This window comes from Vanacampus margaritifer, chromosome 9 (assembly GCF_051991255.1).
Source record: "Vanacampus margaritifer isolate UIUO_Vmar chromosome 9, RoL_Vmar_1.0, whole genome shotgun sequence".
In the NCBI taxonomy this organism is placed as follows: Eukaryota; Metazoa; Chordata; class Actinopteri; order Syngnathiformes; family Syngnathidae; genus Vanacampus; species Vanacampus margaritifer.
The window spans coordinates 26,377,181-26,397,213 of record NC_135440.1 but is presented as its reverse complement, the minus strand read 5'-3'; the positions used below and the strand labels follow the sequence as shown (position 1 = coordinate 26,397,213).

At 44.7% G+C, this 20,033-nt stretch overlaps 1 protein-coding gene across 5 annotated transcripts in view; it reads right to left on the bottom strand.

Moving 5' to 3' along the window:
* grik5 (glutamate receptor, ionotropic, kainate 5) overlaps window positions 1–19,026 on the bottom strand; it is a 142,268-nt gene extending 123,242 nt beyond the window's left edge. For 2 of the 5 annotated variants that reach the window (XM_077574849.1, XM_077574852.1), the window contains exons 1-2: window positions 18,541–19,026; window positions 10,687–11,862 (exon numbers count right to left, since the gene is read on the bottom strand). The gene's annotated coding sequence lies outside the window, so the exon portion shown is untranslated. The remainder of the gene's footprint in view (window positions 1–10,686; window positions 11,863–18,540) is intronic. The other 3 variants (XM_077574847.1, XM_077574850.1, XM_077574848.1) reach the window with 2 other exon arrangements.
* Window positions 19,027–20,033: the final 1,007 nt, after the last annotated feature.

Below are 20,033 nucleotides of genomic sequence, written 5' to 3'. Positions count from 1 at the left end.
TCCGTATTTCTCACATCTATTCCCCATTTTGGACACACAACTGCAAATCTAAGTGTTTAATTTCAAGGATGAACAAATAGCAGTTCACCCGGACCACTTGCACATTACAACTTGCATCCATATCGCTTGTTTTTTCCCCCCCCGTCTTCCAAACTCCACCGTCAGGAATCCGCTGAGACATTCACCACTTGAACTCATTTCAACATTAAAGTCCGACTCTACACTCGGTGATCTGGAAAGTCCAGATTGCTTGACTAGTGTTTTATTTTTTTTTTTAATTTGTGTTGCTGTCCTGATGCAAATGCCCAAAAAAGGTTGGTTTTTCGGATGCCGTGTTGCCATTTGGACGGAGGCGTTGGAGATGGACGTGACTCACGCGCTAATATCAGTGATTGACGGAGCCCGTTGCAGCATCTTGACTCACACTCCCAAAATACCAAAAACATTGAGCAATGCCGGGCAAAAACACAAAGAGAGTGATGCAATTTGGCAGCAAAAATACATCTCGCACACAAATACTGAGTAAAGAATGAAATCAAACGGCGGAGGGGAAAAAAAAAAAGATTTTAAAAAGCTATTACGTCGTTTAATGAGGGATGCCGCCTGGGCCAGACTGACTTACCTTGAATTAAATCGACTTAATACCGTCTTATTTATTCAAGTATGGCACAATGATTCTCAGGCGGCTGCTTTCATTACCAGCCTGCGAGGACATAAAGGTTGATGCCGGCACACTTTTATTGTCAATATCACAGCTGCAATGAAACTCTGACGCAATGTGCGAGGAAGAACGCCATGAAGAACGGGCTCCTTATTTATTTTTTATTTTTTTTCTGGGCTCCTTATTTCAATGCGGCCCAAACTGTGACTGTTTTGTCATAGAAATAAGCCAACACCAAATGTAACAACTGCCCGAAATGCACTCACAACATTAGGAACAATTTATCAATATAATGAGATCCGGTGCGAGCGATTAGAAAGATTAATGGTATAAATGAGTCAGTAGGTTAACTCTTTGACTGCCAAAAACGTTAAATAACGTTTAGTAAAATCCTATGGAGGAGTGCCAAAGACGTTAAAAGACGTTTGTTTCAAAACAGAGGTGAAACTAACCATTTTCTATTGTTGATTACTGAAAAACGGAATAAGGTAGAAACAAACTTATTTTTTCTGATGAAAGATGAGAGTCCAATCTTTCATTTGGTAGTATGTGTGTTTCCATAGTCCAAACACATAATTTTCTGTGGATCTTGAAAGATCAGTCAAAATGCTTAAATCGGCTGGCACCCACGGCATCCCTTTTCTGAAAACGTCTGGCAGTCAAAGAGTTAAGGTGGGTAGGTAAGAAAGTAGACCAGTAGGGATACGTTGTGCACTCGCCTGCCGACACACAATTTTGTAATTGGTGTGTGCGTATCAATCTGCGACCGCCGCCTGCCTACCCAAACCTAGAGCTCAGTGCACGTCACTGTTGATGACCTTGTTGATTATTATGCAAATCGGCCCCACCGTTATGAAACAGTGGGGCGAAAATGCAGACCGGCACCCGCACAGACACGTTTTTTTTAGAAATAGGCCGATAACCGAAGATTTGCTTGGTTGTTTTAATTTCACACATGATGGGCGGTCAGGCACTCCAGAAAGCCATCAATTTGGGCACAGGCAATTCAAAAGCCAATTTGCCATGATAAGTCCTCTTTCAATGTGTTTTTTTTTAAAAGAACATTTTCATTCTAATTGGGCAGTATTGAATTCTGAAATAATTCAATTACGCCGATTCATGGTTATTGCGAGCAATGAAAGTCCGTAAACATGATTTGAATGTTGCAAAAGCGCTTTTGGCCATGTTGACAAAATAAAACAGGGCCCTCTATTATTTTACATTCAACATGTTATTTAACTTAACTTTAAATCGTAGCATGTATGCCATTTTCTTGAAGTTACTGAATACACCGCTTAACAAAATGTATTAATAGACCGGCCCCCAATGTAAGATTGATGCTAAATCTGCCCCATAACAGTAATAATTATGTTTCTCTTTTGTTAATTCACAAGTCTATAGAAGCACTTTTAAACAAAATCATATTTTTTTTATGCCAAGATATGATCAAAACTTAGTCACTGCCAGCTGTTTTCAAAGCAAAGTTCCCCAACGTCAGCCGTTTTCGAGCATTTGGAACGGATCTTTTGTCTCACAATAGAAGCAGATAAGCTCTGCTTTCATCAGAAAAAAAGTTTGGCACTAACTTTTTCCAACCATTGTTCAGTAATCAGCAGTAGACCGTGAGTTAGCTTCGCCAAAACTAAAATATAATAAAAATAAATAAATAATTAAAGTGAGCTTTTCGCAAAAATAAATAGAATAATTTTGACGCTAATATTTTTTGGGGCAAGAAAACAATTTATAGATATACAAGAAATACGCCGTGATCTATCTTGACTGACATCATTTCTTTCTCTTTCTGCCACGACATACTCTGTATACATCCGTGACCCCCAAACCTTTTTCGGTTCATACTCAAATGCTGTGCTGGTCTCAAATCCAAAGTGATGCAACATCGCCATCTACAGGGAACTGTTAAGTCATTACAAAACTGAATTTCACAGACAAGCTAGGCAAGAAACCCCTTGCATGCCTTACCCGTTAAAAAACATACTTGACAAATATTGTATCTACGTGTCACGGGCCGGGCAAGAGCAGAAACCAAACAGTGCTGTACACCAAACAGTAATCATTAGCAAACACTTTTAACTCATTCACTGCCATTGACGGTTATAGATGTCAAATATTCATTTTAACTATTTCTATTAGTGCATCATTTTTTCCCACTTTTGTTAACAAGAATATGAAAACCTAGAATTTTTTTTTGTACATTTACAACAGATATAAAATTTAGGATTAATCGTGAGTTAACTCATGAAGTCATGCAATTAATTACAATAAAAAAAATGTATCGCCTGACGCTCCTAGTTTTGAATAATCTTTTCTTTTCTTTTTAATCGCGTCAGGCGTTTAAAATTTCTTATTGTAATTAATCGCATGACTTCATGAGTTAACTCACGATTAATCCTAAATTTTATATCTGTTGTAAATGTACAAAAAAAAATTCTAGGTTTTCATATTCTTGTTAACAAAAGTGGGAAAAAATGATACACTAATAGAAATAGTTAAAATGAATATTTGACATCTATAACCGTCAATGGCAGTGAATGAGTTAAAAGTGTTTGCTAATGAGATATATATATATATATATATATATATATTCTAGGTTTTCATACTCTTGTTAACAAAAGTGGGAAAAAATAGAAATTGTTCAAATGAATTTTTGACGTCAATAGCCGTCAATGGCAGTGAATGAGTTAAGGTCCGCTAACCCCTGTTAGCACAACAGGAAAACTCAAACAGCCAAAAGCATCTTCGTTTTTACTTTCTTAACAAAAATGTTTGTTTTTTTTAGCTGTAAAGAAAAAAATTGGCATAACTTCATGGAAAAGAAAACTACGTCATTTTTTTTAGATCCAAATACACAATTTGAACACAATTCTAATCTGTGTTATTAAATAAAAGTTTTATAATGTGCTGTCAAGTCACAATTTTCACGGCCCAGCCTCATACCTTTGTTTAATTTTCCAACCACCACATGATGCCAGTCTTGCCAAATCCAATCGATTTGCCTCCTCCGAGTCTTCAGTAGAGATGAGCTGAGTCACACACACACGCGCGTGCATTGATAGTATCATCAAATAAAACATTTTAATACGTACGCTGTCAGGTTAACTAGCGCGCAGCAGAACAGTAAAAGGCATACAAAAACTCACACTCAATAGTAGTGCAGCATATTCGCATACAGTGAGTACACGTTCCAAAAGTCACAATCTGAGATGAGCTAAATGAGAATTAAAATTCAACCAAAATGTTCAACTGAACCAAGTCAGCTAGCTTAATGCTAACATGGAACGTGACACGTCATGAAGGCGCTAGCGGGAAAATATCATAGAAGTTCCTGCAATTATAAACCGTCTCCTTAAGACAGACTTGGAGCAACAAGTCCTTTATCGGGAAGACGACATACAAATGATGTGAGTTTTTTCGATTCCTCATCAATTACAAAGTGTTGGAGTGCAAAGAGTGTGACAATATCAGATCAAAGGGGTGAGGCTGCTCTCGAGCTTCTTCTTCGTTCGGAGCAGCCCCCCGTGGGGGCTCGAGGTTTGATCACTGATTGCATTATTGCGGCCCCCTGCTGAGACGCCATTTTTACGGCGACATGCTTTGCTTTGCATATAATGCTGATTGGATTAAAAGGAACACTCGTTCACCTTGAGATCGGCTTTTTTCCCCCTTCTCCTTTCTCGGTACATTGATGGATATCCGCTCAAAAGCGGCGCGTGTTTGAAATGAGAACTATGTAAAAAGGTTGAAATTTGAGAAAATGATTCATGCTTACGACACATGTTAAATAAATGAGATTGTTCATCCAGGTGTGAATTCGCAATTGACTTGTCGCCTAGTCAGCGAGTCGACCAGTTAACTATTAATTCAGTCGACTAGTTGTCATTGAGTAGTCGACTAGTCAACTACATGGGTAGACTAATCAACTACTCAACGAGTAGATTATGCAACAAGTCGACTACTTGACTAGTGGACCTGTTGAGTAGTAAACTAGTCAACTACTCAACAAGTACACTAGTTGAATACTCAAGTACACTAGTCAACTACTCGAGTACATTAGTCAATTATTCAATGAGTCCACGAGTCCACTAATCAACAAGTTCACTAGTTGACTAGTCGACAACTCGAGTGAAACTAGATGAATACTCAAGTACAGTAGTCCACTAGTCAATTATTCAATGAGTCCACGAGTCAAATAATCAACGAGTCCGCTATTTGACTAGTAGACAACTCGAGTCCACTAGTTGAATACTCAAGTACTCTAGTCAACTACTGGAGTGCATTAGTCAATTATTCAATGAGTCCACTAATCAACGAGTTCACTAGTTGACTAGTCGACAACTCGAGTCCACTAGTTGAATACTTAAGTACACTAGTCAACTACTCGAGTACATTAGTCAATTATTCAATGAGTCCACGAGTCCACTAATCAACAAGTTCACTAGTTGACTAGTCGACAACTCGAGTGAAACTAGATGAATACTCAAGTACACTAGTCCACAATTATTCAATGAGTCCACGAGTCAAATAATCAACGAGTCCGCTATTTGACTAGTAGACAACTCGAGTCCACTAGTTGAATACTCAAGTACACTAGTCAACTACTCGAGTGCATTAGTCAATTATTCAATGAGTCCACTAATCAACGAGTTCACTAGTTGACTAGTCGACAACTCGAGTCCACTAGTTGAATACTTAAGTACACTAGTTGACTACTCGAGTCTACGATTCAACCCCTGCTGTGTTTTACAATCTCTTGTGAATCTCTTGGCTCTACCACTACAAAGGATTCAAAACACACACGTGTCCCTCCCTGATATTTTCCAGGGTCATTTTTTGAAACCTTGGCGGAGGTCTGCTCTCCACTGCGTGCTATTCTCGTCCGCCATTGTATGTTGATGCAAATGACCATCCCCCGGTGGTCCGACAGCAGCTGCGACCGCCGACGACACAAGCAAACAAGCCTCTGGACAGCACGGAGAAATCCACACAGACTTGAGCGGCGGCGAAGCAACACGCGAGGCTACCCAGAATGCCTTTTGCCTGCCTCGCCGTCTTCGCCGGCGCCCCCCGAGTGACCTCCAATCACACAGCACTGACGCGGCCCGGGTCAGGACGCCTTGGACCCCGTCTAGGATTGCCATGGCGCAAAAAAAACGGGGGCGCTGTCAAGCGTCGTCGTGGGTGTCGCTGACACGGCGTTAAACGCCAGCACGCGACGCCGATGACGCCACAATGCGTCCGTCTGCAAAAACGATCACGCTCAAGTACACGCTACACGCGTTGCTTTTATCTTCTTAGCGTTCAATCTTAATGAGTCCATTAACCGAGAGGCCATTAGCGGCCTTCTCTTTACGAGCGACCAAACAGCTCAGCCAGGAGAACGTTTGAAAAAAAACAAAAAATGTCCATTCAAGTCGGTTTTTTTCTCATCACCCTGGTTGCTAACACACAACGCTCACTATACCCCCCCCCCACACCGCCCACCCCGAGGGGCCGAAAGCAAGCAGGAGTGGACAAACAGCTAAGCAAATAGGGCTATATTTTTTGCTCCATTAGGCAATGATGAGCCGAGCTTTAGTGCAAGCTGGTCAAGCACCTGAGGATTGAAGGCGGCAAGCGAGGAAGCGCAAACACGCCTCAGCTTGACGGCAGCTCCCGAAAGCCGCCCGGGTGCGCTTTGCGGCGATGCGGCCGGACAAAATGCATCATGGGACACGGACTAGAAAGTGGACGGATGCTGGGAGAAGCTGTCACTGAGCTAGGAATGCTAAAAATACAGTGCACGGGAACGGGCCCCGCACCCTCAAACGACCCCAACTCCATTTTCATGCCTCAAAAGTCCAACAAAACACTCAAACGCAATTTAAGAATATTTTGCTTTTTTTTTTCCACTAATGCCACCCGACAGTTATGTCTTGAGATTAATGTATGGTTACCAAACACTCTGTAACTCAAAATACTACTGATTTGGGCAACATCACTCCTGAAAAGAGCATTTGTTTTAATCATTTAAAGTTTCCATCAAAATGTGCAAAGGATTATAATACGCTTTAGAAAATACTTCTTGTCATGTGAAAATCGGAAATTTTGAGAATCATGCCTGTGAGCCTCACCTCAATCCCACCCCATATCCTGCTGGATCAACGGCGAGTCTGCCTTTTGTTACAATGACCACCGGGGACGGAGACTGAGCTTTGAGAGACTTCACTAGCTATCTCGTCATCTTGCCAGCAAGTGTGCGCGCAACAGTGGATTGGGTTTCGCCAATGGCTGGATCTCATCAGCGACTGTGTGCATGACAGTGGGATGTTTATGATGGTAAGTGTACATCCATAACAGCAGACTGGATCTCGCCAGCCAGTGTAACACTGGGCTGGGTCTCGCCAGCAAGTGTCGGCTGGATTTGATCTTTCTGCAAGTGTGTGCAAAACAGGCTGGATTTCGCAGGTGAGTGCGAGTCTAACGGCGGCTAGATTCCGTCTCACTGGTGAGTGCATGTGGATCAGGGGTGTGAAAATCGTCGGTAAGTGTGTGCGTGCATATCAGCAAGTTGGATCTCGCCAGTGAGTGCGTGCAAAACAGTGTTCTGATCGCACTGCGAGCGTGTGCGTCACAGCAGCCTGGATGTCGAGTAAAACAGTGGCCTTGATCTTGCCAGGGAATGTGTGCATTCTGGCCAGTGATTGGTCGTTGCATAGTTGGCTCACCAGTAAGTGTGTGCGCTTAATCTTGCTCTTTGTTAAAAAATAAAAATAAAAAATAAAGAAACTCCCCCGTAAAGACAATAAGCAGTTTTACTTAAGTTATACGGACGCATCATCAGACTCGGGTCAGCCTATCTGATCATCTCATGGGAGGAGAAACTCCATTTGTAAGCAGATAACTAAAGATTTACTAGGCTATTTAATTTCACCCTTGACGGGTGGGTGGGCACTCCAAAAAGCTACAATTCAGTTTCCTACAATAAATTGACCGCGCCCTCCATTCCTGATGTGACCGTACACTTCCCGTGTGTTTTTTGTTTCCATTTTTACCAAGCTAATCTTCAGCTCAGCAGGGAAGCGTTTCCTTCCGCTGAGAGGCTTCACGGGCTCGTTCCCCACCGCGAGCCCCGTGAAGGCTCTCCGGCAGTTTTCGCGTGCTTCCTTTAGCAGGACCCGGGGATCTTTCTGCTCGCCCTCCCTGCTCCCGACGTGCCGGAGGAGCATTCATCAAATACTGTCCCATTCCGCTTTCTACTCGACAGCAAGGTCAAAGTGTTTGTGAGGCATACTAGACTGCAAGATGGATGCTGTGCCATTTTCAAACAGCAAAGAATAAAAAAAAAAAAAAAAAAAGTGGAGCGCCAACCGCTTTGGTTAGAACACCAGGACAATACTTTTTCAAATCCAATTTCTCTCTCAAGAGCAATGCTATAAATCGCACCAAAAACATGCAAATCAATTGCTATTCAACGTAAAACTCGCCGCGTAAATCAGAAGAATAGCTCCAATTAGCTTTTGCGGGGTCAATGTCACGCTTTTGTTGCTAGGCAGAATTTGAAGGAGTACAAGCCGGATGAAAATTTTAAAATGGCATATAGCAGCCACAAAGTTAGGGTCATCATTGATTTTGATTATGAATCACAGCTCTGCATTAAATATAAAATAGGAAATAAGCTTTGATCTCACAAATGCTTAGACCAATAAAGTTCAATCAGGAAGTCCGAAAGATGCCCAAGCATCAATTTTACAATTGCGTTGCTGCTCTTTATTACATGAGATGTTGGCCGCTTGCACAGCCGTTACTCTCTGTAGGCCTAAAAAGCAGGATTAAAGAAGATTTTATATTCAATAATCGGCAGCAAAAACTAAGATGAGCTTGAAATACGCCTACTTCCTGTTTTCACTCTTCTTCCTTCAAACTTGCAGTGTGAAATTAAAGTCTGCCACCAGCTAGTGATCGACAGTGGAATTACACCCAGAATAAATGGGAGGCAGAACAAAAAAGTTACAAACTGTACCCCCCCAAAAAATCTGCAATCCCGGAACCCGCGATGTAAGGCCATGTTATGAAGCCAATCACGTCTTTCATGCCAACAACAACCTTCCCCCCCCCCCCTTTTTTTTTTCCCTGGCAAAACAGAGGCTGTTGGGGTAGCAGTGTGTTATCAATGTGCAGCTGCAGTAATCGTATTATTTAGTAATCTCACTTGTGAAGGGCTGACCGGCAGTGCGAACAAAGCGAGGCCTCGCTAAAGCCATCGCACTGATCCCATGGATGGAAGGTCTTTTGCTGCTCTAGGGCCTCTCTAATACAGTACACAACACACACACACACACACACACACTGCATCGTTTCCCCTCTCCCTCCCAACCTTTCCGACGCCGTGACGCTCCGAGCTGGAAGCCGGCGTAATGGCGTTATTCGCAGCTCATTGGTCTGGTTGACGGGACTATCTTGATTGAACGTCTCCCGGGTACAGTTGCTGGGAGGGTGGGTGGGGGGGCTGAGAGGGGGGGGGGGGTGACTATGACAGTGTATAAAGATGTGCATGCGTCTCAGGAGAGAGATGCGGCAACGTAATGTTACGGGAGGGCTCGCATCGGATGCAAAGGCAGGCGAAAGGAGGCGGAAGCGACGCGAGACGCTCTTGGGCGTGAAATAGAGGCGGCAAAGTACGAGTCGGGGAATCGGGAGTCCTTCTCATTAGCTGGTTCATCCTCTATCCTCGGTGACAGAAAAGCAAGAAAAAAAAAAGGAAATGCTCACAGAAGCAGGAGGGGGAATGCCGCTAATTAGTCCATATTAACCTCAGGACCAATATGAAGGCGAAAGGCTAATTCAAGATCCCAATAAGCTGGAATGAAACAGATGCTCGAAACATTGCTGCCCTTACACAGGCATTCATACATCATTTTTTACATGGTTATGATTCAGGCTGAATGTTTAGTTTATACTTTACCATAGTGCGACATCTCTGACGATTACCCGACAAAACAAGCAAGTCGTTTAAAAATGAGAATTTGGGAGAATTGAGCAATCTAGTTGAGAGAGAGAGGGAGGGAAAGAGAGAGAGGGGGAGGGACAGAGAGAGGGAGGGAAAGAGAGAGAGAGGCCAAGGGAAAGAGAGAGAGAGAGAGAGAGATAAAGAGGGAGGGACAGAGAGAGAGAGAGAGAGAGAGAGAGAGAAAGAGGGCGAGGGAAAGAGAGAGAGGGAGAGAGTGAGGGAAAGAGAGAGAGAGAGAGAAAGAGGGAGGGACAGAGAGAGAGAAAGAGGCCAAGGGAAAGAGAGAGAGGGAGAGAGAGAGAGATAAAGAGGGAGGGACAGAGAGAGAGAGAGAGAGAAAGAGGGCGAGGGAAAGAGAGAGAGGGAGAGAGCGAGGGAAAGAGAGAGAGAGAGAGAGAAAGAGGGAGGGACAGAGAGAGAGAGAGAGAAAGAGGCCAAGGGAAAGAGAGAGAGGGAGAGAGAGAGAGAAAGAGGGAGGGACAGAGAGAGAGAGGGCTCTCTCAGAGAAAGAGAGACATGTTGTTATTTCAAAGTCTGTGTTGTAATGACCGCGAACATGAGCCATCTAGTGTTTGTAAATATATATTTATCGGGACGTAGCAAGGGCAGAATAGGGGGTGCTTGAGCATTACGTAGGGGGGGGGGGGGGGGCTGAGAAAATAGTTCATATTTAAAAATATTTTCAACAATCAAATAAAATGTTGTAGTAGGTTAACTTTTTCACTACCAGCCCAGTTAAAATGTATTTATTTTTTTGACTTTCTTACTTAGCTGTCATTGGTAGTGAATAAGTTTGAACTGGAGCTACACAGATTCCTGAGGGGCCAATAGCGCCCCCTACCTCTCGTGTAGTGCCACCCCTTGCGACTGAAAGCTCTGCTATCACATGCACACACATGTACAATAGTACACACCAACACACCAACATTGCCTGGAGCGGAAGAAATGCAGGAAAAGTAACCTCCTGCTGCCAAAAAGAAAAACAAAAATCGAAAACGGGAATCAGAAAGCTGTTACTTACAGAAGGAATGACGACGGGAATCAGAAGCGCTGCAGCAGGAAATAAACTGGCACCGAGATCTGAGACCTGCAGGCTTTGGAGCTCTTCAGCCAAGGGGGTCGGCCTTGGGGGGGGCACGGGGCTGCATGGCGTGTCACTTATTAGCCGCTCGGGTGGAATGCCAGCTGCTTGGGACACTCTGAAGGAATCCGCAGGATTTTGCTGTTTATTGTGGAAACAAAAATAATCCCTTTGGGTTGGATCGATCGTGTTTTTCTTCGCTCGGGTCGTGACACGAGAGAGATCCAGGATTGGGGGGGGGGGGGGGGGTTACATAAAAGAGTAAAAGGCAAGCAGACGAAGAGGAGGGTTCGGCACACCTGCTCTCTTTCCTGCCTTCCACCTGTTCTATTAGCGCGGGCAGGCCTGCTGCAAAAACAACAGGGCCGCCGTCGCCTGGCCCCGCCCCTCCTCTCACTGTCCCTTTTTTTCTATCCTCCTCTCACACGTTGCTCGGAATGACAATGAGTCGCATGCCTGGCCGTCCGTCCGTCTGTCTACCTGTCTACCTCGTCATCTTTCCGGTGGCGGGTTTCCAAAGCGTCCCGTTCTCTAGCCGGTCCATAGCACTCAGAAAGAAAGAAAAAAAAACAAGACGAAGCTTTTAACAAACCTCCTTAATTCGCTTTGTTCTCTTTTCTACCTGCTCGTTATCTATTGCGGACAGTCCACTCCATCAGGATGAAAAAGAATTGCTCTGTGCTTTATCTCGCTAAAAAGAAAACTACAGGGTAAGAGAAAAAGGGGGAGGCGAAAAAAGTGGGATCAAATTGTTCCTTCTAAAAATGAGCTCTCCTCCTGCCCTGACAAGAGGACAGAAAGTCGTCTGTGGATTTTCAATTACTGCTTGTGAAAAAGAAGCTCCGCGGCCAAATGTTGCAATCTCAACAGGACATCCGGCGGATGGTTCCGGACGTGTCCGAAGGCTTCGCCGCCTCGCTGGGGCATCGCTGCAGCCGATTTGCCGTGCGATGATCCCCGACAAGCCGAATTATCTGCTCAACGGGTCGATGGCTCCGGACGGACGGACGGACGATGGACTCCTCCGAGGGGCCTTCCTGACTGCGCCGGTACCAGTTTAGCGAGCCGTCGCCCGGGGTTGCGCGCTGCCGCTGCACGCCGCGTCCGCCTTCACGTCTAGACGAGACGGACAGAAGGAGGAGATTGCAAAAGGTTAGAACGCTCACTCGGCCCCTTGCGGCCGCAGTCGGACCGATCGAAGTGAGAAGTTGACCGCACGTTTTCAAACGTCTTCACACATCGAGAGGAAGCGCCTCGATTTGCTTTAAGTGTCTCATCATGACTTTTTTTAAGGGCGTGTTCAAGGGAAAGAGGGTGTGCCGCATTATCGTCATTAATTGGTTGTGTGAGATCAGAAGTCTAAATGGTAGTCTTGAGTCAATTGGACTTTTTTTTGTGGGTGAGGGTTTGAAATGTTTGGAAAGACGCATCCAAAGAAGAATTTTCCAAACTCTGGTGTGCCTTATGATTTGAAACGATTCGTCAACAAGTCCAATTGACTGCCCATACACAATCACGAATCACTAAACACAGATGTGGGCATTCCGTCAAAATTGACGGTTGACGGGAAATTTCTAAAAATTTACAAACACTGACAGAAGTGGGTTGTCGTCAATCCATCAATATATTTGTCAATCCGTCAATGACCGACGTGACGGATCGGCAAATGACGATTGACGGAACATTGACCACCTCGAATGACGGAAACGTTGACGGACGCTCATTTTGCTGCGCAATTGACGATCGACGGTTCAGCTTAGAATATCGACTGCCGATGGCGGAAGAGTGTGCCAGCAGTTGACAATTGCTGAATGACGGACGCTCAGAATTCACTGACGCGCCCAGTGCCCACCTCTGCGTGTGGGTTTGTGTGCTAGTAGTTGAACCAATTAGTCAACTAGTCGACTTGACTACTGCCCATACACAATTACTAATCACTAAACACGTGTGTGTGCAGACGTGGGCATTCCATCAATATCGACGGAATCCGTCAATAACAAACGCCCATTTTGGTTGACAATTAACGGGAAACTTCTAAAAATGTACGAATTTCGGATTGACGGAAGTAAGTTGTCGTCCGTCAATGTCATCAATCAACCCATCAATAAATTCGGCGATCCGTCAATGCCCGACGTGACGCATCGACAAATGACGGATTGACGGAACATTGACCACCTCGAATGACGGAAACATTGAAGGACGTTCATTTTGCTGCACAATCCACGAATGACGGATTGACGGTTCGGCTTATTTAAATATTGACAATGGCGGAAGTGTGTCCCAAAAGCCGACAGTCGCGCTGGCGCTGCCTTGCGTGTTGCCGTCCACCTTGGCATCGAGGACGGATGGAGACGTGTATGAAAGGTTAGCAGGCTGACATTTTGTGTCGGTCCGCTTTATCCTGAGTGTCAGTCAGCCTGTCTGCTCTGCCCTTGTCACCCTAACCCGTTTTGCTCCACTCGCTTAAATCGTTTCACTTCGGAGACACTCCACACTGTTGCTTCCTCCTTTTAATGCCTCAGACCGGATTTGGTGCGTTCACGCCTAATATTTACACTCCTTGTCGTTCGTTTACAGCCACTCGGTTGTCTGGCATCATCGATTGCAGAGAGAGATATTACCAATGTCTGGATTGTGTTTTTTCAATTTATAAAAAGCATAAGTGTCACGAAACGTCAGGTTTGCAGGCGGAGTGTGAAAATAGCGCACTAAATTGTACATAAAAACCTTTTCCACAGTCTTATGCCATTCATTTCTTTGCTGACTAAAACAGCCATTTACCTATTTGAAAAAAAAAAAAAAAAACTTTAACCTTCCATAACTATAATTTCAAGTTTCTGACATGAAATTGTGACTTTAATGTACATTTCAAAAGTGATATATTTGACAAGCGCTATTTTGGACGCGGATATGAAGCCCTCTAAGTGCGGTGATTAAATCCATTTACCTGATCGTTATTTGATTATTTTGTCCCGTTAATTTGTGTTGTCACAAATGGGGCGGGCCTTTGATGCGGTGCCAAGACATATTGTCACACAGGGAAGCTGACAGGTATGAAAGTCCATCGCAGATGGCGAGCTTAGACAGACTTGGCTGACGATGTGACCGTTTTTTTTATTTTTATTTTTTATTATCCTCGGTTTATTCACACGAGCTTTGAAAGCCGAAGTCTGCCGGCGGATGTCAAATCTTGGTTCGATCCCAACAGGTTGCCTCCACTCTTGTTACTATGCAACAGTTTGCGCTTGTTGAACGTCTAGCAGCGATCCTGAGGCGCCAACAAATCCACACGCTAGCGACTCTATCATCTTCTCCAGGCTGTGTCAAGTAAAGCGGACGGCCCATTTGGGATAAGAACATTGCAGTCCATTCAACATGCACGCCGATCAATACTGCTCTGTGGACGTACGTGACCCCTGCACAGATGGTCGTATTCTCCTCGGACCGTTTCAAATCAGATGACCCGGATGAGTGTGTCGGCTAGCTTTAAAGTAGAGCTATTCGGTCTGTGCAATTTGGTCCTCCAAGGGGATTTTAACAGCAGTTCTTCAAGCTAATTGACAAATGAACTTGCCCTCGCACTAGTATCGCTATACAGACACGATTTGGCGCTAGTGTCAAATTTGAGAGCAGTCGGACAAAATCTAAGGGCAAGTTTAACTTCAGTTAGAAACTGGCAAAAATGGTCGCTTCCAAAATGGTGGTTTTGGTTTTGGTTCCTTGAGACTTTTTTTGTGGGTCTACTCAAGATCTGCTTTGGTCCCAAATTTCATGTACCTAAAGGGAGACTGGGCTCAGGAGCTGAATTTTCTAAGATTACAGAGAACTGTCATGTTTCGGTTCCGTGGGGGTTGGGTTTTTGTTTGTTCTGGGTGTTCTTGTTGTTTTTGTCTGTGTTCCTGGCTTCTTCCCTTGTCTCGTTATGTCTAACCACGACCACCTGTGTGTGTCTTTTCCCTCCCCCCGGGTGTGTCTCATTAGTGTTGGTGTATTTAGTCGGTTGTGTTTGTCCAGTCGGGCGGCTGCATTGCCGAAGTTATGTGTGGAGGTTCGTGTGTCAAGTCTTCGTCATAGCTAAGTTGTCTTCGTCAACCCCAAGTAGTCATCGCCTCAGCCAAGTCATCACTACAGCCAAGTCATCATCCTCACAGCCAAGTCTTCATCGTCACAGCTAACCAAGTCGTCATCGCCTCAGCCAAGTCATCACTACAGCCAAGTCATCATCCTCACAGCGAAGTCATCATCGTCACAGCTAACCAAGTCGTCATCGCCTCAGCCAAGTCATCATCCTCACAGCGAAGTCATCATCGTCACAGCTAACCAAGTCGTCATCGCCTCAGCCAAGTCATCATCCTCACAGCGAAGTCATCATCGTCACAGCTAACCAAGTCGTCATCGCCCCAGCCCAAAAGAAGCCATAGCCACAGCCAAGACAAGTCACTCCACAGCAAGTCATATTTGGAGCCAATATTCATTTTCGAAAAGGGAAAATATTTGCATCAAAATTAAAAAAATAAAATAAAATACTAACTCCAGCTCTGAATTTTTTGAGTTTTTAAGAATATGTTTATTGAACAACTTTTAGGGTCCGTTAAATAAAAATAGACTCAATAGACATCTTTGTTTTAAAAATCGAACAAAAAGTTCAGGGATCTCCCAGGGGCAGTAGCATGTTTTCAAAAGGTAAATAAAAACTTAAGTAAATAGGTCCCTATTGTTTTCTACGGTAAATAAAGTATTCCAAAATGTCTAAATATCTGAAGTACTGTATTAAAATTTTAATTATCTTAGTTTTAATTTCAAACAAAAAGAGAAAGTGCAGGGTCAGCAGCATCTCTGAAAATGTAAATATTCAGTTCCCTGAAGTTAAGAATCTATTATCGAGAGTATGATTCTTCAAAATAGCCGATGCCGATATTCGTCAAAATGCAGAATATAATACTTCAAACAAAAATGGCAGACTTGTGTATTTTCGATTCATACAATGACAAAAACTCAGATCCTTTGCAATTTAGCGTCGCCCATCCGTTAATGGTACTTGGTCCACATTTTGGAATTTCTTTGGGACAAAATATCAAGGACAGCTGGAAACAACAAGAATGAGACACATCCGCTTCCAAAATGGCCGACATCCTGTGTGTTTTTCTTGAGACTTTTTTGTGCATCTTATCTCGATAGACAAGCCTACCAAATTTCACCTCAAAGTGAAAGTGACTGAATTTTTAATATTCTGTAGGAATGGGAAGGATTTGAAGACATTTTACATGAAAATCATTTTTGATGCACTATAAAATAAACACTTTCATAGTGATTACTGACTAATTACAACTTCTAAAAAGTTCCCATCAAAATTCATGGCAATGTTATTTACTTTGTCTGTGGCATTTGAACAGCGGATTTAAGGATTAAGTGACATCTTTAAGGGTAATTAAAGCCTCCGTGCTTGAGAAAATCACATTTAAGAGACGCACATTGCAAAAGAGTTCAGTCCACGTGTGTGTGTGTGTGTGTGTGTGTGTGTGTGTGTGTGTGCAGTCTTTATCGCCACTATTAACATGTAATCGCGTAGCGGGTGTGAAAACACGGAGGTGGGCGTGAATTGGCATGCGGGAGCCGAGCGCTGCGAAAAGCCAGACGTGTGTGTGTGTGTGTGTGTGTGTGTGTGTACTATGCTTTTCTATATACGTGTGTGTATTGCAGCTGTCACGCCTGAGGCGATTAGACGCGTTGATCTCGCAATCCCGCATGCTGGGGTTGAAAACACACCTCTGCCCTCTTTGCATTGTCTCACACAAGACGGAAGACAATCCGAATGATTGGCACACTCAGAAATAGCAATACTTTGACACACGCGGCTATTCATTCACTGGCGACATCAACGTCTTCGGCGTGTCTGTATTCTGTCTGAATGCACAGCCAGAGGAAGAAAACGAGAGGGAATATCACCGAAAGAGATGGCGGGTGCGAATCAGGTGAGGTAGAGGAGGAGAAGGCAAAGGGCAGACGGAGCTGAAGCAGGAAATGGGAGAGTGGACGAGGGAGGGTTCAGGGTTGGGAAGTGAGGGTGAGCGCACGACAATTGAGCCGAGACATTTCCAGGCAATCCATCAGAGGGGACAGACAAGGTGGATGAGGGAGAGCAGGGAGTGAGGACATACAAGGAGGTAAATGGAAAGGAGGAAGGAGAATGCTGCATGGAGAAGAGGGCACAAAGTTTGAACGGGGGACATGAGGAGGGACGGCCACTGATTGCATAAACATTGGAGTGCAGACTACAATTGGGTGGACGCTTAAGAAGAGGACAGACGAGGAGACGATATAAGGTCTGAACAGAAGACAGCAGGAAGAATGGAAAGGAGATTTGGGTGGATACATACGGAGAGGCCATGAGGACGGATGCATCAGGAAAGGACAAGAGGAGGGATAAATACTGGATGGAAAAGCGTAGATGGGAATTGAACAAAACATGAGGAGGAAGGGACAGGACAATAGGATGGACACACCAAGAGTGGGCATGAGTGTGGATACATCAGGAAAGGGCAAGAACGAATACATAAGGAGAGCACATGGGGACGGATGCATCAGGAAAGACCTCAGGAGAATGAGGCTGGATGGAACAGGGTACATATGAAGGACACTTGACAGGACATGAGGTTGGATCCATCTGGAGGGGACATGAGAATGGATGCATCAGGAAAGACATAAGGAGGAATGAACGCTGGATGGAAGAGAGTAGATAGGAATTGATTGAACACAACATGAGGAGGAAGGGACGGGAAATATGGATGGATGCACCAAGAGTGGACATGAGGATGGATACACCAGGAAAGGACATGTGGATGGTTATATCAGGAAAAGAGGGTGGACACATCAGGAAAAGACGAATGAATGAATGAATGAATCACAAGTGGACATGAAGATGGATGCATCAGGAGAATCCATGAGGACGGCTACATCATGAGTGGATATGAAGTGAGATGTTCAGACAACAAGACCAGACTGAACTGAGGACATAACGATGACTGGACAGGATGGCTGCTTTGGGAAAGGTTTAATTACATATGGATAGATGCACCAAGAGTGGTCATAAGGGTGGACACAACAGGAAAGGACATGTGGATAGCTAAGTCAGAAAAAGACATGATGTTGATTATACCAGGAAAAGAGGGTGGATGCATCAGGAAAAGACATGAGCATAGTTGAATCATGAGTGGACATGAAGATGGATAAACCAGGAAAGACTTAAGGATGGCTACATCATGAGTAGATATTAAGTGAGATGTATGCTGGATGGATGAAGACGACAAGACCAGACTGAACTGTGGACATAAAGACGACTGGACAGGATGGCTGCATCAGGAAAGGTTAAAGGACATATATATATATATGGCTATATTAGGAGAGGACATTGGATACACCAGGAAAAGACATTCAGATGGATGCACCAGAAGAGAAAACGAAGGATGGCTGCATCAGGAGAGGACGCAAGGACATAAGGATGGATCCATCAGGGGAGGACACGGGGGTGGATGCAGGAACTGAACAGATAACAAAATGGACATGACTTGAGGACAAAAGTCTCCGGAGAGGACACGGAAAGGGTTAGGACGTGAGGATGGATGCCGACCGAGAAGACGAGTAGAAATAAGGATGGGGTGGAGGCAAACAGGTGGGGGGGGGGTTGATGGGGAGCAGAGACACCGGTTGACGCTTGAAGAAAAAAAAAAAGAAAAAAAATCAGCGGCCAGAGGAGGATGATGAAGGAGGAGGATGAGGAGGAGGACAGACACTCACCCATCGGAGGGGGTCTCTCACAATCCCCGCTCTGTGATCCCGTCCCGGGGAAAGGCGCAGTGAGATCGCGGAGCTTCCGTCTGCCGAATACCAATGTGGCCGACACACGCGCACGCGCAGCAAGTCTGGGGGGCTACGCGAACCACTACACATCGCGCCGCAACGCGCACACACACGCACACACACCTCCACAGTTCCTCACTCACAAGCTTGTCCTCGCTCAAGTCCGCCCGCCGGCTGACGACCGCGCGCTCCTTTCCCGCCTCACTGCGGCGCTCTCTCTCGCCAGACGCTCGCTCGCTCGACGGTCAGCGTACATCCATGTGTTGCTGCGTCCGTCCGACCGTCTATCCGTACATCCGTCCGTAGTAGTACATCCACCTGGGCTTTCGCGCGTGCCCTTTTCCCCCTTCTGCTTCGGTTGCATCCACTCGCTCGCTCTCCTCCTCTACTTGCTCAATAGTGAGCTCTGCTCTCTCTCTTTCTCTCCAATCTAATCATCTCTCTCTCTTTCTGCACTCTCCCCCACCCACTCCCTCTCTCCCTCCCTCTCTCTCTCTCTAAGGTGTTTTTCCTCAAAGATGAACATCAACTGCACCCTCTTCGTCTCTGTCAGCCTTTGAAATAAGAGGAAAAGCAACACACACTCAAAAAAATGCTCATGAGGAGAGTAAACACACACTGGCAGCAGAGGTGTTAGCCGCCCCCCCCACCCCCCCTTCCCTCGAGCCGGGGTAAACTACCCTGACAGAGTTTGACACGGCTTCATGCTCAAGCGCGATAAACGTTATCACACCAGCATACTTCGCACCCTGACACAGACACGCGCACGACTTTTACGATAAAAAAAACACGCGCACGCTGGCCTGCTCTCAAGAATTTTGTAGGATTCGACATAAAAAAAAAAATTTGACTTGTAGGAATTTAAGTAAATTCTGAGTAAATGTAGTCAGGATCAAGATTTTCTTGAGTACTTAAGTAACCAAAATGTGTTCCCTGCCCTCAAACCTTCGGGACACAGTTTTAGCTTGTGTCCGAGGTAGAAAATAAAATATTAAATATTATAAAAATAATAATAATAGTAATAATAACATGAGTGTTCCGCAAATGGTGCGTTTGTTTACTCAACTGCAGATGGAGGAGCCACCTATTTTTGTTTTTGTACTTGCCTTCAACGTCCACTAGCTTAATGCTAACACATAATGGGGATCGCCATAGACAGGCTAATAAATAGCATCTACGTGGCAGTGTTATAACACCTTGTAGACAAACAACATATTACTTATGCCAACTACATTCTTTATCCTCCGTTAAAAACGACTATTACGGCGGCCTACTGAGTTACTTACAGTATTTGTGAAACTCTTCTTCGTTTGTATCTGCATGCCTGTGACTGTGTTTTAATGCCCCCAGGTGGCCAAGTCCAGATCGTGCCACAGTCAATTCATCAATCAATGATTTTGTGTGCGTGTGGTGAGAGGCTGGAAATGGAG